Source organism: Oreochromis niloticus, linkage group LG10, assembly GCF_001858045.2.
Source record: "Oreochromis niloticus isolate F11D_XX linkage group LG10, O_niloticus_UMD_NMBU, whole genome shotgun sequence".
NCBI classification, from domain to species: Eukaryota; Metazoa; Chordata; class Actinopteri; order Cichliformes; family Cichlidae; genus Oreochromis; species Oreochromis niloticus.
In genome coordinates, this window is record NC_031975.2 from 33,797,946 (window position 1) to 33,812,989 (window position 15,044).

The following is a 15,044-nucleotide window of genomic DNA, read 5'->3' on the forward strand; positions in this document are numbered from 1 at the left end:
CTGCCCTTTTCTTGGTTGCTGTTATAAACAAACAGATTATTTCAGGGTCTCTTTTCAAGAGACTAAAAGCAATATAAGTGATAAATATTACTATTCTGTAGAATATTCTTATATTTCACTTTTACTTGTTCCCATGTTCTAGTGGGTCCTGTTGTGGCTCTAATGTGAAAGAGGATATAATGTAATATAATATAATAAATTACTTACGAGTTTAATTTGTCAGCAACTTTCTGCCAGCCCTCTCTCCTTGCTTTTGCAGCCTTTGCAGTGTTCCCTTGCGTTTTAATTAAACTCTGAAACTCCTGAAATCCCTCAATCAAGAGTTCTTGCTCTGCTGGCGAAAAATACTGAGCGCGCTCCTTCGACATTTTCGCCGACCAATCAAAGGGTTGCCGATCAATGTTTCTACTATCGATGCGTAGCCCCTTTTAAGCCACCCAGTGATCTCACATTACTTCATCCAGCTATACTAATCGTCAACAACAGGTGTGTTCGGAGAACCGGATTAGCGAGCTCAAAGTTAGCGCGATGATTTGATCTTGGATGTGTCATTTGATCTTGGATGTAGTAAGCGAGGTACGAAGAACGGACCCCAGATCATTGATCAGTTTCATGATTGAAGTAGCAACAGGAGAGAGAGGGGGAGAGAATGAGAGAAGAAGAGGCAGCTGTGCAGCATAAAGACAGAATAACTCCAGCTTTGTGTCTTTTTTTTCATTCTAGCTGAAGTCCGGGACAAACTGCGTCTCTTCTCAGCTCAATACGAAACCTGTAATATTTTCTCTGAATGAGGGACCATTCCATTTTTTAAGGAGCCGTTGGCAACTGCACTAACTAACCTTATGAATAAAATAAAGTTCACCATCAGTAACATCACAGCATCCGCCCAGCTGTATAGAAACTCCATCATGCTAGCTAGCACGCAGTACGAGTTATTGTAACTGACTGTAAAAAGTCAGCACAACGAAAATAAACTCCACCTAAACTTGTTTTATATCTGACCCAGATAGACTGCAGGTCATAACTTCTTACCTGAAGTTCAGTTCACCTGACACTCAGACTGGCGGCTGCCTCGGGTCTCTCCTCCTCCTGCCTACCCTTCCCTCATCCACCTGCTAGCCGCCGTGGAAGCTCCGCCATGCCCGATGGCCAGTCCAGCTATGTTAAACTGTTAATCTTTCGCTGAAAAACTGTTTTCTGTGATGCCGTCTTTCGTGCTTGGCTCTCCTACCTTTGCTAACATGATGCTCATAGCGCAGAAGCCGATGCAGCATTCACTTACACTCGGATATCTGAGCTTCACTGTGAAAACATAATCGTACATTTGATATTTCATTGGATTTTATTGTTTTGGCTTCGGAGTGGCACCTGGGGTGGCCAGTCTGGTTGGGGGGGTGGCCTGTGCCCCCCCAGGCCACCCCGCTGGACACGCCACAGCTGAGGGTTAAAATGCCTTTTTGTCTTTTGGTATACTACGAAATGGCAATAAACCATTAATATATGTCTATGCTGTGCTCGTATTTATTTTACCCTACTCATATTCAATTTATGATACATTTTATTTTGAAAGATTTAAAATGGTTCTATAAAGAACTGCTCAAAAAAGGTTCTTTAATTGTTTTTTTTTAAAGAACCATTTTAAGGACCTTTTTAAAAAGGTTCTTTGAAAAACCATTAAAGGTGCCCCAAAGAACCATTTCTTGATGGTTCTTTGGGGCATTAATCAGACTGAACTTTAATCATACTTTAGATCAACCTGTTTTACTTCTCACTGGATTTGTGCCTTGGCTTTCTTTCCTGATTTTTTCCTGTCTTCTGTTATTAGACTTATTACAGGGTCTCTTAGTAAGCGAAAAAGGGTATGTGTGTGCGTATGTTTGGGGAGTGTGATTGTGTGTACAGTCTTTTTGTGTCTGTCTTTACGTTGGGTGAGTGCCAAGTATTTGTATATGTGTGTATGAGGGTGGGAATGCACGTTTTCTGTCTGTGTGTGCCTGTTTGTCTGTGTCTACATGCCAGGTTGGATCTCAGACTCCCCCTCACTGGGAACATCTCAGGCCCTCCAAGGTATGGAGGCCTATCTCCCCTCACCACACTCCCTGGCTGATGCCCTCAGGTGTCAGTGCGTTGGTGGTTCTTGGTGTCCGGGGCTGGGCACTCAGGTATTTACCGGCTCACTCCCGGTGGCTGCTTGGTAGGGCCTGGTGCCCGAGGCTCAGACAGGCCCCTTCCGGGGGACTGGGGGGGCCCTCGGGCCTCTGGCCCTGGTGCTCGGTCCACTCTTGCACAGCTGGCTGCCGGCAGAGTCTGCGGGCACGTCACTGCAGCCCCTTTTGGCTTCTGCTCCGTGGCTGCTGGGTGACCCCTGGTATGGAGCTCTCCTCAGGTCTTTCCAGGAGGGTGGCACGGATGCACCTTCGATGGTCCTCCTTGGGCTCTCGCACTCTGGGGCTTGGATCTCCTCCATGCCTGCTTCATGCCCTGGGGGACGGGGCTATGGCTCCCCACACCCTCTAGCAGATCGTTACATGGAAAAACCTTTTGAATACATACGGGCTCATCCAAACAGGTGTGCACACGGGTGCTCACAGACACAAACTACACCTTTCTTGGCTGCTACCTCAAAGCACATTGTGTGCTGTCAGTCCTGCATGCTGCACAACAACATTCAGTATTTAGTATCTACTGTTATTTACTGTTAGCTAGATTATTGTGATGGTGTTGTGTTTATTATGTTGCTCTCTTTTTTGCTGGTTTTCTCTTGTGTTTTTTTCTTCTCTCAACAGGTGATCCAGGTGATTTTTTAACCCTTGTATGGTGTTTGTATTTTTGTTACTCAGCCAGTGTTCATGGGTCTGGTGGACCCGCTAGAGTTTTGGCTTTCCAATTAACACTATCAAACAATTTTATGTTAAATTACTCAACAGATGTTTACTTTATCCCAATTACGAGCCATGTGAACAGCAAACATGGTTAATTTTTTCCTTTTACCTTTGTTCAGTCACATTTATGGATTAATGTGCTTCTCGTTTTTTGTCAATAAAATCTTATAAAAAAAATAAAATCAGTTCTAATCAAGTGTACATATCTTTATACCATATTTTGCAGGTTTTGATGGTATATACTGCCTAAAGGGGCAACGGCCTCTAAATGGCATGGGTCTCACAGACCGGAACACCATACAAGGGTTAAGTGCCTTTACTCACTGTCCCTCTTCCCCTCTGTTTTTCTTTACTCCCTCTCTTTCTTTCTTTCTTTCTTTCTTTCTTTCTTTCTTTCTTCCTTACTTACTTATATATGTCCCATCTGTAACAACTGAAAATAAAATAAAATAAAATAAAATAAAATAAAATAAAATAAAATAAAATAAAATAAAATAAAATAAATACATAACAATAATAAAGGTCAATCAAATGGACCAATATGGTGAGGCCATGATGATCCACTTGGTAAAGTAAATCCGTTGGGCATCTTTCTTGGCCTTCAGACAATAATTCTGATGGTTAAAGAACCAAATGGGACAGGCGTGGAAAAAAAAAGTGATGCGGCCGCTGTACCAGTTCGTCCTGGTTAAGAGTCATTCAAGCTGGGCTCAGAGTAGAGCTGCTGCTCATCCACGTCGAAAGCAGCCACCAGAGGTGGTTCAGGCACCTGACAAGAATGCCTCCTGGGTGAGGTGTTCTGGGCATGTCCCAGGACCAGGACACGCTGGAATTTCCGTGGATAAGCATGGAGGAGGTGGCTGGGGAGAGGGAGGTCTGGGGTTCTCTGCTAAGGCTGCTAGAATCCCTGTCCCAGCCACAGATAAGTAGAAGAAAATGGATGGACGGCAGAATTGTTTATATCAAGTTTACAGTATTTTTTGGTAATAGTGTAATAATGCAGCTAGAGTGTCTGACCTGAGGTCTGTTCTGTAGCAAATGCACAAAAAATGTTTTAAGAAATCAAATAAATTCATGTTCGAAAGAATATGATGTTTGCTTGCAGGACACCAGGAGAGATGAGTCCTCCATCACAGATGTCGTGGTCAGTGAAGATGGTCACCTGCAGGTTTAAGGTCATTGCATCTCCAACCCACATCCACTGCCACTGTACTTAAGGGAAGTTAAAGACTTTCTTCTGCACTTACATTTGGATCACCTAAATCCATGACAGTCATTCAGGCAGTAATGCCTGGACTGGAAACAAGCCATCCTTCAAATATTACAACATACCAGCTTCTGTGTTTGAATGCAAAACAAATGTGTTGTTTAAACTAGAGACTGCACTTGTAACTGAAAAATAAATATATTTTATTTTGATTATATAAGTAATGTAACTTGATAACAAAGTTGTGGAAAGCCTAAACTTAGTTTCAGAATAAATTAAATTAAATTGCTGGTTTTTAGTTTGTTTTTTTCTGTTTGGGAGCTGACACAGTCTCTACGGAGATGGGTTTTTTGGGGGATAACAGGAGGAGAGAAGCTGCAGAGAGGCGTGTAAGACTGCAACTCTGCTTCCTGGTGCTGCCATCTTGAGGAGGTTTAATATTTTGGCCAGATTTCTAGAAATGAGAGCTGCTCCATCCAAAGTGGGATGGATGCCGTCTCTCCTAACAAGACCAGGTTTCCTCCAGAAGGATTGCCAATTATCTATGAAGCCCACATCGTTTTTTGGACACCAGTCAGACAGCCAGCAATTTAAGGAGAACATGTAAACATGTCACTCCTGCAGAGGTGGGTAGTAACGAGTTACATTTACTCTGTTACAATTACTTGAGTAAGTTTTTGAAAAAAAATGTACTCCTAACAGTACCCTTATTGCACCATGCTTTTCACTTGTACTTGAGTACATTTGTGAAGGGTTTTTCAAGGGTAATTTCAAACATTAGATAATACTAGTAATAATAGATTGTGCTGCCAGTGGAGTTTCCTGTAACTCTTTCACCAATCAGATGTAGCCATGCAGTCACATGACCAGTTATACACTATGGCGGGCAGAGCGGCCCAAGAAAGAAGAAACACATAAAAACATGGCAGAGGCAACTGCCTCCACTAAAATTGAAGACGATGAACACCCTTGGCCTGAAATACAAAGCGTGTTTTGCTTACAAGCAGAACAAAAGAACAGCTATATAACCCAGTGACTTCAGTGTGAGCCACAACAAACCGGCATTTCAGCGTGAAAAAACTCAACTTGTCTAACTGTGTCCTGGTAAGTTTACTCTAAATTTCTTTTTAGCTGTGGTTAGGTGGACTTCAGTCTAATGTTGTGTCAAGCAACTTTTTGATATGTCCATAGTCCAACACACATGAGTTAAATGGCTGAATTGCCACCTCAGCATGCAGTCAAGTACTTGCTAATGACCTAATAATTTTATTCTGGTGTGTTGCGGTGAGGGCATGTTTAATAGTTTTAGGACACTGGTCCTCGAGGATTGGACCTTGGGCTTGGACCTTGGCCTAGCGAAGCTGCACACAGCACCCACAAACTTATCACCCACAAACTGTCCTTTTAACTGCTGTTAGCTTATAGCTAGCGTGAGCTATAAGCTAACAGGTAGCCTGATTATTGAAGCTAGAGTTCCACGCACATCTAAACACAGCTCATCTCTACTGCTTTAACTGTTAAATCAGAAGGCAATACTGCGGTTGACAGGGTTTATTATGTGAAACAGCAGCTTGTTTCGTTTAAACAGCCTGCGTTAGGAGGCTAGCTTCTTCCGTCTCCCTTCCCTGTGATTGGAAGGGCGTGTTTCATCTTTTTGCAGCCACGGAGACTTAGGTGTTTGCCTTCTCAGGACAGCCATGCAGAGATTAGAGGCTACATCAACAACTCCAGTCACAGCTTTCATCACTGTCTTTCTCATCTTTCCCTGGAGTAACAGCCAAAACGTGCAAGGAGGATCTATTAGCTAGCACTGCTTAGTCTTGCATACGTTCCTATTTTAAACTTAATCTGGAATTCATTGCAAACTGTTTGTGCAGGATATGAATGACAAGATTTTGTTTTTCAACAAGAGTTAGTAAAAAACATCTTCAGTGTGACAAAATTTTTATGCCAAACATCCGCAGCTTGGCAGTCTATGCAGCACTATAACAGTCAAGATTCTTTATTTGTCACGTGCATGGTTATACAGGTATAACACGCAGTGAAATGTGACCTGATATGCTCCTTGACTGTGCAAAGCAAAAAGAGAGAGACAGACAGAACTTTATATACAGTGAATGAATATATACAAAGAAAACATTATGTGCAGCAAGTGGGTGAGTTATGTATATAATGTATACAAAGTTATGTATATAAATAGAAATAAAACAAAAAAATCTGGAAATTTACAGCTTGTGCACATTGCATGGGAAGGGTGTTAAAGTGTCTTGTGCTGTAGTGAGGCCAGAAGGATCAGGGTGATGACTTAATGCAGTGGTTCCCAAACTTTTTTTGCCAGGCCCCCCTTTGTTTTACAAGAAAAATGTTCACGCCCTCCCACCACCTAAACACCCCTCCGCACAAACACATCCTCCAACCACACACACCCATATTTTGCTCCATTGCGGTTTATTTCACACCTCAAACATTTAGTAAATGATTAAGCAAATACAAGTAAACGGCAGTAAATTACAGGTAGTAATAAAATATACTACTAACTCTTTTACGCTGCGTCCACACCTACACGGGTATTTTTGAAAACGCAGCTGTTTCTATGCGTTTGGGCCTTTCGTCAACACGTAAACGGCATTGCGATTCACCGAAAACGGAGATTATTTAAAACTCCTTTTTTGCGTTTACGTGTGGACGAGGAATACAGAGTTCGTCAGGCAATGACAAAGGTATGTGCCTCTTTTCACGTCACGCTGTGCGCCACGTTATTGTTTACATGAGATGAATTGCAGAATGGCAGATAGAGACAAAATACTGTTACTGTTAATCTGACTATCTGCAGGTTTTACACGCAGTTACTGTCCCTCCATTTAGAAAGGCAGAGGCGTCATGGTGTGATTATTTTACGTGTAATTGTTTTTTTCCTGTGTAATAATATTCAGCATTGCTATCAATACATTTTTCAAAAAATGTCTCTCTGTGCAAAATGGGTTCAAAAACCAAAACAGCTGTGGGATGCTGTTTGTCCGTGATTTGAACCGGGGGAACAAATTACGGCAGGATCAGCCTGATATTATTTGTATCCCACTGTAACTTTACTGCATAAAGAGCTAACATGTCCAAAATGTCAGGAGTAATTAGTCATTACAAGAAGTGTTTGTGAACTTAAAGTCAAGAATGTGGGATACTGTTTGTCCGTGATTTGGAGAGCCCAGCGCTGCTCCCGACGCAGGGAAAACCAATTATGCAAGGGAGACCTACCTTGGCACTTGTGCAGGTGAAGCCAAAGGGAAGATATGCTTCACCATATTTTCTAGTGTTTGGCTTGGAGGGAAGTTGGTTTGGAAACATATTCAGCAATGCTTCATCTCCTGCTTTGCGTTTGTGTGGGAGCCCCGTCAAAAACCTGTCCATTATGCTAGCAGTGTCCAAGCGTTCTTTTTTTTTTTTTCTTTTCATACCGCGCCCCCCTGCAATGGCTCTGCGCCCCCCCCCCTAGGGGGCGGGCCCCACACTTTGGGAACCTCTGACTTAATGTGACATAAATGTCCTGTAGGGAAGGGAGAGCAGTCCTGCAGCAGCATTCTGCCATACGGATCATTCTCTGAAGAGCTTTTTTATCCTTGACACAGCTGTTTCCATACCAGGATGTGATGTTCTGTGTGAGGATGCTCTCCACAGCGCCTGTATAGAAAGTCCTGAGGATCACTGGAGAGACCCTGAACTTCCTCAGTTCCCGTAGGTGGTACAGGCGCTGCCTAGCCTTTTTGGTCTGGACCTGAATGTGGGCAGACCATGTCAGGTCTGAGGAGATGGGGACACCGAGATACTTGAAGGACTGCACACTCTCCACTGGAGCTCCATTAATGATAATGGGCTTGTAGTCTCTGTGCTGACTCCTTGGTCTTGTTCTTGCTGACGTTCAGCTGGAGGTGGTTGTCCTGGCACCACGATGCCAGATTCTTGGCTTCATCCATGTAGGCCGCCTCATCGTTGTTGGAGATGGCGCCCAACACCACTGTGTCGTCAGTGAACTTCACAATGGTGTTGGAACCATGGGTGGCCACACAGTCTGAAGTGTAGAAGGAGTAGAGCAGTGGCGAGAGGACACACCCCTGTGGTGCTCCCGTGCTGTTGGTGATGCTGTCGGAGATGCACCTACCCACCCTGAGTGAGTTCTGTCAGTGAGGAAGTCCAACACCCATGCACACAGATGGCTGTTGAGTCCCAGATCCCTCAGCTTTGTGAACAGTCTACTGGGCACTATTGTGTTGAACGCTGAGCTGTAATCAACAAACAGCAATCTCACATAGTTACCCTGTTTCTTGTCCACGTGGCTAAGGGTGGTGTGCAGGACGTGGGCGATGGCGTCCTCCGTGGATCTGTTGGGTCGGTAGGTGAACTGGAGTGGATCTGTGGTGTCTGGGATGGAAGAGGAGATGGTTTTCTTTAACAGCCTCTCGAACACCTTCATAACCACCGAGGTCAGTGCAACTGGCCGGTAGTCATTCAGGCATGAGGGCTTGTTGTTCTTGGGGACAGGGATGATGGTAGATCTCTTGAAGCATGTGGGGACCACAGACTTAGCCAGGGACCCATTGAAAATCGAAGTGAACACACCTGCTAGCTGGTTAGCACTGCACCGCAGCAGACGGCCGGTGATGCCGTCTGACCCCGCCGCTTTCCTTGTGCTTACTCTCCTCAGTGCTGCTCGGACGTCGTGCTCTGCGATGCTGATCGTCGGTCCCTCTCTGATGACGTCACCGTCCTCAGTTGTCAGGCAGTCGTTAGAATTAGCCGCCTGGCTAACCTCGAAATGGGCGTAGAACTGGTTCAGCTCGTTGGAGAATGCAGAGTCGCCGTTGGTTGGTGCAGTGTCTCTGGCTTTGTAATCCGTGATTGTGCGTAGTCCGTGCCACATGCTCCGTGTGTTGCCCCGGCTGAAGTGAGACTCCACTCGCTCCCGATACCGGCGTTTGGCATCCCTCACTTCACGCCGCACGCCGTATGAGGCAGCTTTGTAGGCGCTCATATCACCAGTGGCGAGACCCGTGTTGTAGGTGGCGGTCCTGGTGTTCACTGCAGCGTGGATTAATCTGTCCACCCACGGTTTCTGGTTCTGGAACGTCACGACTGTCGCAGTTGGGATGATCTCATCTGCTAACATGTTTACGAAGCTTACTGCTACATCTGTAAACTCATTGATGTCGAGTGCGCATGCTCTGAACATGTCCCAGTCTAGGTCGTTGAGCACGTCTTGTAGCGTAGCTTCTGATTGGCCGACCAGCGTTTCACCTACCTCGTAGTTACTTCATCCCTCCGAATGTGTTGTTTATACTACGGGATGAGGAAAATGGGGTTGTGGTCAGACTTCCCAAAGGCCGGGTGTGAAACAGCCTTGTAGCCCTGCTTGTATGGCGTGTAACAATGGTCCAGTATCCTATCTCCCCTCGTCGGACACGTGACATGTTGGTGAAAGGTCGGCATGACTTGTCCAAGGTTTGCTTTATTAAAGTCTCCTACTACAATGAGGGCTGAGCCCGGATCCCTGTTTTGAAAGGCACTCAGCACATCATGTAGTTCGGATAGAGCCATACCTGGGTCCGCTTGGGGTGGGATGTAGACCACTGTAACGATTACCCAGGTGAACTCACGGGGCAGGTAGAAAGGGCGACACTTAATGCTCAGGTATTCCAGATGTGGCGAGCAGCCGGTGGAGAGAGTAGAAATGCTCCTGGGGTCACACCACTTTCTGTTTACCATGAAAGACACTCCTCCACCTTTTGTTTTGTTCGACTCTGCCGTTCTGTCCGCGTGGAGCATAAAGAATGAATCCGACGGAGTTATGTCACAGTCCAGCACGGTGGGGGTCAGCCATGTCTCCGTGAAGCACAGCATGTTGCAGTCCCTCATGTCTCATTGGAAGGTGACTCTTGCCCTCAGATCATCTAGTTTGTTCTCCAATCATTGTACATTAGCCAGCAGGATACTGGGCAGTGGTGCGCGGTTGCTCAGAACGCCAGCGCTTTTTCCCAGCGTTTCTTTGCTCTGCGCCTCGGGTGAGCGTCCTGTCCATTGTTGTTGGCCGCACCGCGTAGTATCTCGGTCAGCCAGGATGGGTCGGGTTTAAAAGTGTCCAAGATTACATGGGCAAACTTGTTACCGATGTTGAGAAGGGATCTGCTGTCATAAACTGTAAAACTAGAAGTTCCTGGAATGTATAACAAGGTAATAAACAAGTAAACAGCTAAAAAGGTGCATAGTCTGTGCGGAGCGGTCAGGAACGGGTCCGTTCACTGGAGGCCTATTGCATGGCTTTCCCCACATCAAGAACCTGTCATTTAAAATCAATACAGCTCTTCCTGCATCTGGAGCTTGTGAAAGACTTCTTAGTCAGGCAGGACTCCTGTTCACTGCTAAACAGTTACATCTGCACAGCAAGAACCTTGATAGCAAACTGCTGCTGAAGCTTAACCATCATTTTACTGAGTGAAGAAATGGCACATTTTTGCTAAATATTTCAAAAAATGCAAAATTTTGCCCACATGTGTACGATGCTGAGACGGACAAAAAAGTCATGGGCCCATCATTGCAACGCATTTGACATCGGGGAGAGCGCCATGCACATTGTCAGGAATACTCAGAGTGCCACCTAGTTGGAACAGAAAATGTCATGTCTTACACTTTGATGTACTTCTCCTCACAGGATTATCAGATTCATCTGAAAAGTGGTGGGTATAAACATCAGTCCCCAATGATGCTTCAGTGTCATAATTGTGAGTTTAAATTGAATGGCGCACTCTGGTGGCAAGGTGATTCACCATGAAACATGAAATAGCTTTTGAGGGGCTTGGAAACCTCAAAAAATCTTGAAATGTGGCACACACCTCCAATGTGAGGAAGGCTTTCTTTTTGTCTGGTCGTTTTCATGAAATATTGCAAAATGGCTCCACAGCACCCCCTACAAAACTTCAAAATCCTCTTGCCCTATGTTTGATCTATGACTCTGAAACTTGGGAAGTTTATGTAAGATATCGGGATGTACATAAAGGTGTCTTGGAGCAATATCTCAAATGCAACAGGAAGTCAGCCATTGTCAATTGAAAGTGTAATTTTGGTGACATTTTTCTTTTCAGGCCTCGTACTTTAACAAACTCCTCCGAAGGATTACATCAGACTGACGGGATTTTCAATGAATGGAATCTAAAGATGTTTGTGATGTTAAATTGCAAAGCTTTTTATGTTTTGTGAAATGGCATGGCCATGGTATCGTGCTGAGTTTTAAGCACTTGCCAAAAAGCACGAAATTGCTCTCAGTCAGAGACACAATGTCCAATCTCTCCCAAACTTCACAGGCATTATGAGAATTAAGCTCAAAAATGTTTGATATGCCATTTCTCTGTAATGGTTAGAGCGCCACCTAGTGGGAAGAGGAAAGTAGACTATAATCACCATTGAACGAGATGAAATTTTAGCTTGTGGTTCTATGCATTAAATCCATCAGTGTGACATCAGATAGGACCTGCTGGGTGTAGGTGATGGGCGTGGCTTGACGCACCAGGGTGCGAGGGCCCTCTTAATGCTGCTTGCAGTTTTAATTTGTTAATGTTTGTGCATATATTCTTTTTGAAAATACTAAAATTTGTATATTTATTGTCATAGTTCTCAGGATCTGGAGAGGGTGTGGTGTGTTTTTGTCTCCACCTCTCCCACCAGGGCGGAACTGGACTTTGCTTCCCTGCCTCTAAACCAGCCCTTAATGCACACCTGTGGCTCATTCACACTGATTCTGCTCTGGCTTCTCATCACAAGCATTATTCCTGGCAGACTACTTAAGATGACAGGAGATGCTGCTTCCTTGCTGGATCATTGCACTACCTAGCGTCAGTGTAGCCTAGCCTGTTGAGTATCTTTTGTGATTTCCCAGAGTTTCCTTCTAACGTTGTTTTCCTTTGTGTACTGGCTTCTTGGATTCCCTGCCTGTCTCTCCTGCTGCCTGGATTCCTGTGGATGTGTATGATTGAGCATGAGTGTTCTGGATTGGAATGCCTGAGTGAGTCATGGACTGTGTAAAAGAGGAGCATGTGTGTGCCCGCCCTGGACCTTCCCTCACCTTCGGACCCCCCACCCCCTGGAGCCCCGTGTTACCTCTTCCACTATGTATATGTATATATTTTCACCTGGTTCCACATCTCTCTAAACTTCAGAGTCCTGCAAGTGAATCCTCTGCCTAACAGATTATGACATTTATTTATTTTTGTTTGTCTGATAGCATTTATTTAAAAAATAAATTGGACATTACAACCAGTTACTCACTACTTGAGTAGTCTTTTCACCGACTACTATTTCACTTTTACTTGAGTAACAATATTTTAAAGTAATGCTACTCTTACCTGAGCACAATTTTTGGATACTCAACCCACCTCTGCACTCCTGGTCCAATTGGGGAGGGGACCAGAGGAAACTACAAAGTCCCACATTGTTTTGGCAAAGTTACACACCGATTCAATATTAATTTTATTGACCTCCGATTGACCTAGCTACTAATCAGACACTTATTGCACTCATTGCATCCACATGCCACCAGCATTGTGGAGGACCCCCCGCTCTCTTCATGCACACTCTTCACCCTTCTGCATTGGCTCCCTGTTAAACCCAGAATTCAAAATCCTGCTCCTGACACACAAGGTCTTAAATAATCAGGCCCCATCTTATCTTAATGACCTTATACAGGGAGTGCAGAATTATTAGGCAAATGAGTATTTTGGCCACATCATCCTCTTCATGCATGTTGTCTTACTCCAAGCTGTATAGGCTCGAAAGCCTACTACCAATTAAGCATATTAGGTGATGTGCATCTCTGTAATGAGAAGGGGTGTGGTCTAATGACATCAACACCCTATATCAGGTGTGCATAATTATTAGGCAACTATTCTTTCCTTTGGCAAAATGGGTCAAAAGAAGGACTTGACAGGCTCAGAAAAGTCAAAAATAGTGAGATATCTTGCAGAGGGATGCAGCAGTCTTAAAATTGCAAAGCTTCTGAAGCGTGATCATCGAACAATCAAGCGTTTCATTCAAAATAGTCAACAGGGTGGCAAGAAGCGTGTGGAAAAACCAAGGCGCAAAATAACTGCCCATGAACTGAGAAAAGTCAAGCGCGCAGCTGCCAAGATGCCACTTGCCACCAGTTTGGCCATATTTCAGAGCTGCAACATCACTGGAGTGCCCAAAAGCACAAGGTGTGCAATACTCAGAGACATGGCCAAGGTAAGAAAGGCTGAAAGACGACCACCACTGAACAAGACACACAAGCTGAAACGTCAAGACTGGGCCAAGAAATATCTCAAGACTGATTTTTCTAAGGTTTTATGGACTGATGAAATGAGAGTGAGTCTTGATGGGCCAGATGGATGGGCCCGTGGCTGGATTGGTAAAGGGCAGAGAGCTCCAGTCCGACTCAGATGCCAGCAAGGTGGAAGTGGAGTACTGGTTTGGGCTGGTATCATCAAAGATGAGCTTGTGGGGCCTTTTCGGGTTGAGGACGGAGTCAAGCTCAACTCCCAGTCCTACTGCCAGTTTCTGGAAGACACCTTCTTCAAGCAGTGGTACAGGAAGAAGTCTGCATCCTTCAAGAAAAACATGATTTTCATGCAGGACAATGCTCCATCACATGCGTCCAAGTACTCCACAGCGTGGCTGGCAAGAAAGGGTATAAAAGAAGAAAAACTAATGACATGGCCTCCTTGTTCACCTGATCTGAACCCCATTGAGAACCTGTGGTCCATCATCAAATGTGAGATTTACAAGGAGGGAAAACAGTACACCTCTCTGAACAGTGTCTGGGAGGCTGTGGTTGCTGCTGCACGCAATGTTGATGGTGAACAGATCAAAACACTGACAGAATCCATGGATGGCAGGCTTTTGAGTGTCCTTGCAAAGAAAGGTGGCTATATTGGTCGCTGATTTGTTTTTGTTTGGTTTTTGAATGTCAGAAATGTATATTTGTGAATGTGGAGATGTTATATTGGTTTCACTGGTAAAAATAAATCATTGAAATGGGTATATATTTGTTTTTTGTTAAGTTGCCTAATAATTATGCACAGTAATAGTCACCTGCACACACAGATATCCCCGTAAAATAGCTAAAACTAAAAACAAACTAAAAACTACTTCCAAAAACATTCAGCTTTGATATTAATGAGTTTTTTGGGTTCATTGAGAACATGGTTGTTGTTCAATAATAAAATTATTCCTCAAAAATACAACTTGCCTAATAATTCTGCACTCCCTGTAGTACCATATCACCCTATTAGAGTTTTTAAAAGTAGAATGGGAGGCAGAGATTCAAACCACTGCAATACAGTGCCTTTAACCCATTAAAATGGATGAGGTCATAGGTTAAACTACCATAACTCTTTAACCATTGGTGCAATCACCACATTTCAACCATTTGAAGTTTGAATCTGCTTCATCAAAACGAAATTTAAATTGTAACCTTTAACGGTAAACTGTAAGAGGAAATTGTTCATTAATGTGTGATCATGTATAAGTTGTATAGTTTTAATGTTTTATTTGGGAATAGAATGGTGTGTATGTGTGAGTTTGGTGATGGAGTTTTTATTATGAATAAATTATGAATTTTTTAATGAATTATTATGTCTATTTTTTTTATGTTTTATGGACAACAGATGGAAATTAGCCCTTGGCTATAATCTGGTATGTTTACATTCATGTAATTGTTTTACATGTATGTTCATTAACATGCACTGTCCTAAATAAAATTAAAATTAAAATTAATCTTATATTTCAGAACAGCTCAGAACAACGATGAGATTTTATTTAAAGCTGCTCTGCTCTCGTCAATCTATGGCTGCTCTATTGTGCTTGCAATATGCAAATATCCTTGGGCAAACCCAAGTATGAATGTGTGTGAATGTTAGAAAAAGCACTTGCATAGAAGA

General features: G+C 43.9%; 1 protein-coding gene across 1 annotated transcript in view; it reads right to left on the reverse strand.

Moving 5' to 3' along the window:
* The window catches only part of LOC100709470 (platelet-derived growth factor receptor beta), a 53,846-nt gene that overhangs the window by 10,592 nt on the left and 28,210 nt on the right, over positions 1-15,044 (reverse strand). The window lies entirely within an intron of this gene.